The following is a 6,000-nucleotide window of genomic DNA, read 5'->3' as shown; positions in this document are numbered from 1 at the left end:
AAAATAAGATGAAGTTCAAAAACACACAAAATACTAGCCCATATTTTTTATTACTAGATTCAACATATTCTTAAATTGTAAAGTTGCTATAAAAGTTTCTAAACACTCTCAGTATTGGTACTGATCTCATCACGGGCCAGTAACTGACAGAGGTTTGTGATGGGGAGTGGACCACACTTCTGAGTGGCACCACTAGGCTGGTAGTTCCATACGGACTTCACAGGAGAATCACCTGGGGAAATGTCCCAAATTTGTTTTTCAGGAAGTGTGGCAGTTGGTCTGCTATTGTGTTTTTAAATGCTTCCCAGGTATTCCTAATGTGCAACCAAGTTTGAAAAACATTGGAATAAAATGTGTCACTTTTATTTCAGCTTTGTCCCTGCCAAGCACTGACAAATAGCCATCTCTGCCACATGTGAGATAACCCTGCAGGCCCAGAGAGCTTTGACATTTGAGCCCAGTTTTGCCAAAATAAAATAAATCTCTAGCTCTTCTTTTTACTGATAGTCCTGGCATTCATAAGGAAAACTCTTTAAGAATTTAAAGAATTCCTTAAGAAATCATGCTATCCTTTGCTTTTATGATATCAACACTAGCTGACTATCTGATCTAATTTGTTTCTTATGTGAATTTACCAGGGGAAGGAGGACTTCCCTTTGCAATACACATGGATCCGTGTTTAAAACCAGACTCGACATTTACTTCCTGTGGGACCAAGGACAAGTTCTCTAAAGTCTCTGAGTCCCAGTTGCTCAAACGCCTTCCTCAAAGGGTCATTATAAGCTTTCAATGAAAAAATTGTAAATTGACTATATAGTAGTGTCTGGCAGATAGTAGGGTTACTCAAATATTAACTCTTGTCATCGTTTCCAGGACTGACATCTCCGTAATATGACCTGAAATAGCAAACCAACTGGCATCTACTATAATGGATTAATTTTGATTAGTCAAGGCCCATGTCTTTTAGGTTGATAAATATTTTGAATATTACTTTTGTCCATCATGATCCTTGTGCAGATTTTGTTCAGAGTTATAGTGTCTGGCATTATAAATTTATAAGTTATAAATTAATAAATTTGTATTCACTTTGTCAAATTTCAGGAATGTGTTTCATGTGAATCAGCCTTCAGAATCTAATCAAAGTCAGGCATATTAATGAAATTAAAATGTTTTAAACATATTTTATTGGCTATACTATTATAGTCATCCCAATTTTTCCTCCTTTGCCCCCCTCCAGCCAGTAACCCCCTTCCCTCCAGCAACCCCTGCCCTTAGTTCATGTCCAAGAGTTGTGTGTGTAAGTTCTTTGATGTCTCCATTTCCTATACTATTCTTGACATCCCTCTATTTTTTCTTATTTTTAAATATTTTATTGTTTTTCAATTACAGTTGTCCCAATTTTTCCCCCGTTGCTCTCCTCTGCCCTGCCCATCCCCCACCCCACCCCCCACTCCCACAGTCAGTCCCAACCTTGTTCTTGAACTTGCAAAGCAGAGGTGTATATAGACCCAAGACGACCTCATCATATCACAGAATCCCGTGTAGATGGGATTCAGCGTTGTCCTGTATCTGCTCTCTAACCATATGAGGATAATAGGAAACACAAGGAGCAGCTGGGTGGAGCAGCAGATGCAGAATCAGCTGACTCACCGTGACAGCAGCATTCCCATTGTGCCTGGAAGGCGGGACAGCAGTGAGGCTCTCATTGGCCCGGTGAGACAGAAGAAAATGATTGAGAAATTAAAGAGTGTTGTGGTTTTTATACAATTTAAGATTGTTTGTACCTCATCATCCTCTCTTTCACTTTGTTCACCCATCCTTGCAAACAAGCCTACATTTCGAGGTTCATGTTATATGATTGTTTCAAAGGACTTAGACCCCAAGGACTCTGCAGTTTACCTGAGAGGTACATTGATCCAAGCTTGGCTTCCCATTTCTAGCAGCAGACACAGAAGTGTATCGGCACAAAGCACGGAATTCACAGCGGCCTCCATGGGCTCAAGCCCAGGTATATGCTGCCTTTGCAGGTCCTTGCATTTCCCACCATCAGTTTCGTTCTTAGATGATACTACGGCTAGTCTAACCTCCCCGGCAATGTAGGACGTTGCTTTGTACTGTTACTAGCAGGCGGTCTGCCCTTTTAATGATACGCAGCTAAAAAACTTCATAAACTAACCCAATTAATATTGGAAAAGTCTTCCTCTACTGAGACCAAATAGTCTTTAAGAGCTTCGCTCATGTTTCTACTTCTATGCTCTAGAAAACACAAGCTATTCTTTGCCCCTTCCACACAGAGAAAACTCTTCTTCCCAAACGCTTGCCAGCACAAAACAGGCTAAAGCAAAACTCTGGGAGTAAGATGGCATGGGGGCCGATGAGCCTACCCACAGGCCTGGCCTGACCCACCACACTGCTGCAGCCCTAGGGGCTTCTGCAGGTGTCTCTGACTACACAGGGACCTCTGCCATGGAGAAGTGGTTGGCAGCCACTTCAAGCTGACCTCCTGGAGTCCTCCTGCCTGTTATATGGAGACAAGCTCTGAGGGGAGCTCTGGAAATAGATGGCAGGAGAGAACAAATCAGTGAACCTGAATGATACATGCAGTGCCTTCCAGAGCCTCGTCGGCCTTCTTCCCAAGGCCTCCGGTTCTTAGCCACACTCCCTTCCAGTGGCCGTGACAGGCTGTGGTCTAACCTTCTCTGTGAGGAAGCACCAGCCCCGAGGCTCCTCTCTGTAATGAGGAACAAACGGCCAGCCCTGCTGCCTTGACTTAGTTTCTGCCCATCCTCAGCCAGATACATAGCAAAACTGATTTGTCTGTAAAGTGTTTATTTTTTTAAGTGGAGGACATGAGGGAAACAAAACAACTGGGATTTATATTCTTCCACAGTTCTGATCTCCTTGAACGGAAACTCTCATCAGCCAGCACACTCAGGTGGTGGGCTGAGCGAAATGGAGAGTTCACGCGAGCAGAGATGCAGCTCTGATTTAGGAAAAATCGGCTTTGGATTCTCTTCGTGGGCAGGGTGTGCGTGCACAAGCAAATTTTCTGAAACTGCCCAGCACGATCTCACGCAGAAGTTCTGAAATTTGGCCCAGGGAGGCCTGAAAAAGGATTAGCAAATCTTTGCCTGTCAGGGCAGAGCTGCGGACACCCCACCCCAACGCTGCTTTCCAGCAAGGCCCCCTCCTCCCAGGGCTGGGCAGAGCTCAGGGATCAAAGGATGGGTTTGGGCTTGCAGCCACCTGAGCTGCAGTGTTGGAGAGAGAAACCTTTAGGAACAAAGGCCAGAATAAAAGCTCACCCTGAATGCTTGGCTTTGGCTGAGGCAGAGCAAAAGTTGTTAGTGTTCATGGTGATCCCGGGTGGCTAGCAGTTACATGCCATTCCGTACATTATTATGCTTATATAACCATTTCTGCTACTAAGAATGATTCAGCAGTAAACTAAGGTTCATTTCCCTGTGCACACAAAAGCCCTTTTCTTAACCATTCAATCTTAGAGATACCACTTATTGTAATTTTTGTTCTCTGACTGACCCTGTAATAAGCAGGTCCACACAATGACCTCTCTTAGGCTCACGACGAGCCTTGAAGTTGTGAAGTTTGGAGCATTTAGTGTGTTGCCACAAGCTCTTACCAGTCACTGCTGGAGCCGATGTTTCACCTAGTTCGTCTGACGCCAGTGACAATTTCTCTTCCCTGCTGAGACCGCGGTGATCAGCCTCTTAGGCTGTGTCCATGACAAAAGGCTGTTACTGAGGGTGACACTCCAAAGCTGACGTCACCCTGTGGACCACACACACTCATGGACTTGAGGTGAAGCAGAGTGTGCATAGGGTGCCAGTCCGTATCTGCCTAGGACCCTCCTGGGTTTAGTATTTAACTTTCCTGCATCCTGAGAACCCTCTCAATCCTGGGCAAACAAGTGTGGATCATAATCTGCCTCTTTGATTGACCTGAATTTCTGGTAGCATCTCCAGGTGCAGAAGATTCTTAGCCCCAAGCTCTTAGGAAATCCTGGGACTCTGGGACTGTACCATTGATTTCTGTAAGACAGTGTTACTGAGCCTGGAATCCAAGTCATTTTATCCAAACTGCTTACACTTTAAATATTTTAAAAACCTAAACCATTGGTTACCAATGGAAGCCAAGTGAATAATAATCCTCTCTGCTACTGATTACGATCCAGGCAGTGTAGGAAGTGCTTCACAAACCTCACCACTGATCCCAGGACACGCATGCAAAGTATTGATCACTATTCCCATTTTACGAATGTGGCAGCTGAGGTCGTGCATATTCCAGCAAAGCGCCAGGTCCCGAACCAGGTGTATCTGACACCAAAGCCCTTACCCTGCAGCACACTCTCAAAGTCCTTCCTGGCATCTTCTGTCCTGAGCAAATTAGAGTTGCACAGGTACTTTGAGAATCACACGTGTCTTTGGAGGCTCTGGAGACTTTTGGAGTGACACCAGGCTCCCAGTTTAGGAGATCAGTGCCCTGAGAGAGTGGGCCTCAGGATTTCACAGGAACACTGAAAAGTTTACAAGAGAGACTCAGCTGGCAACTTCCGCAAACCTAAAATTGGAACCGACATGCTATAGCATCCAATATGACGATGACTTTTTTAGCTCAACTTTTTTTTGCTCAACTCTTTTTAGCTAGGTTAGTTTCCAAATTACAGCTTTTAACATTTATATCATCCAATCAGTTCTTCTTGAGAAGGGATTAGGATCATAGAGATTTATAGAGCTATTAAACCTCAGTCAATAAAACTTTTTCTGTAAAATATTGTTTTTTATATTAATGTGCTAAAAGGTTTGTCCTGAGGCCTTAAGAGGGAGTCCACCAAATGAGTACTTTTTTGTTTGTACTGGCACCGCCCATGTTGGTACTCTTTTGCCCTCGTTCGTAAGTAAACAACTTTTTGTTGTTGCGATAAAGTTTGGTTTCTTTGGCTTGAAGGTTGAGACTCAGAATACCTGTTTGTCCACACCTGCTTAGCTTTGTCTGATGATACCTGCAAGATGGGCCATGTTTCTCCAGTGTTTGCAGCTAAAACAATGGCTCACACTCAAGCCTCATCGACTGGTAGTGCTTTCACCTGGTGGTTTTAATTTGGCTATGGGCTTATAATAACTAATTCTAATTGCTGGGTCTCAATTAGGTATAACTATATGTTAAATTGGACCTACAATGCTTACTGTATTACATCAAGAGAGCCCTCAGTGGTAAAACGTAACAGTTTTTCAAAATAAACTTTTGTTCATAGCTGTTACCTGAAAAATATTTCATAGTCTAAACACCTTTGTCTGAAAATTTAGAAAACCTGCCCCACTCTTTCATTCCTCAAGTGTAAAAATCTCCTTTGTGTAGGATGGATTTACTTGGAGGTGAGTGTGCCTCAAATACTGTAATTAATAAAATCCAATTTGGACACTCTCTCATCAATGCAGTCTGTAAATTCAGGAGATTCCAGTGTCATCTCCTCTTATATGAAGAGAGAGTGGTGTGTAGTGGTTAAACAGAAGAGCTTTTAAGCACTTGCTCAAGTATGTGAAAGCCCTTCGGCCTCTGGAGCCAGTGTGCCAGCTGCATTTCAGTTTTCCTCCTGCTTGCAATATGCACCCTCCTGCCATGCACAAACTATACAACCAAATGAGAAAACTCTGTGTATAATGGTGATTTGGGTGCAGATTGTTCTCTGTCCACGTGCAGGTGCAACAAGTTTTACTTTTCTCTCTATCCCCCAAACACCTAGAAACCATAGTTGTCCACATCTTATGTTCTATGTATCTCCAACTCTCCTTTCCCAACCTCTACCTTCTGTTCTAATTTGATTACATTTCCTTCGCCCTACTGCCATTTATGTTTAATTACAGTATATGTTTTTCACAAACTACATCAAGTTTTTGCAGAATGAAGTAGAACACAAACACAAATATACATGCACATCCCTATAATCAACTGTGCTGAGCAGAACAGCTGAGGAAGCACACA

The sequence above is a fragment of the Furipterus horrens genome, unplaced genomic scaffold (genome assembly GCF_987537825.1).
Source record: "Furipterus horrens unplaced genomic scaffold, mFurHor1.1.pri manual_scaffold_2, whole genome shotgun sequence".
Classification (NCBI taxonomy): Eukaryota; Metazoa; Chordata; class Mammalia; order Chiroptera; family Furipteridae; genus Furipterus; species Furipterus horrens.
This window is presented reverse-complemented; position numbering follows the sequence as displayed.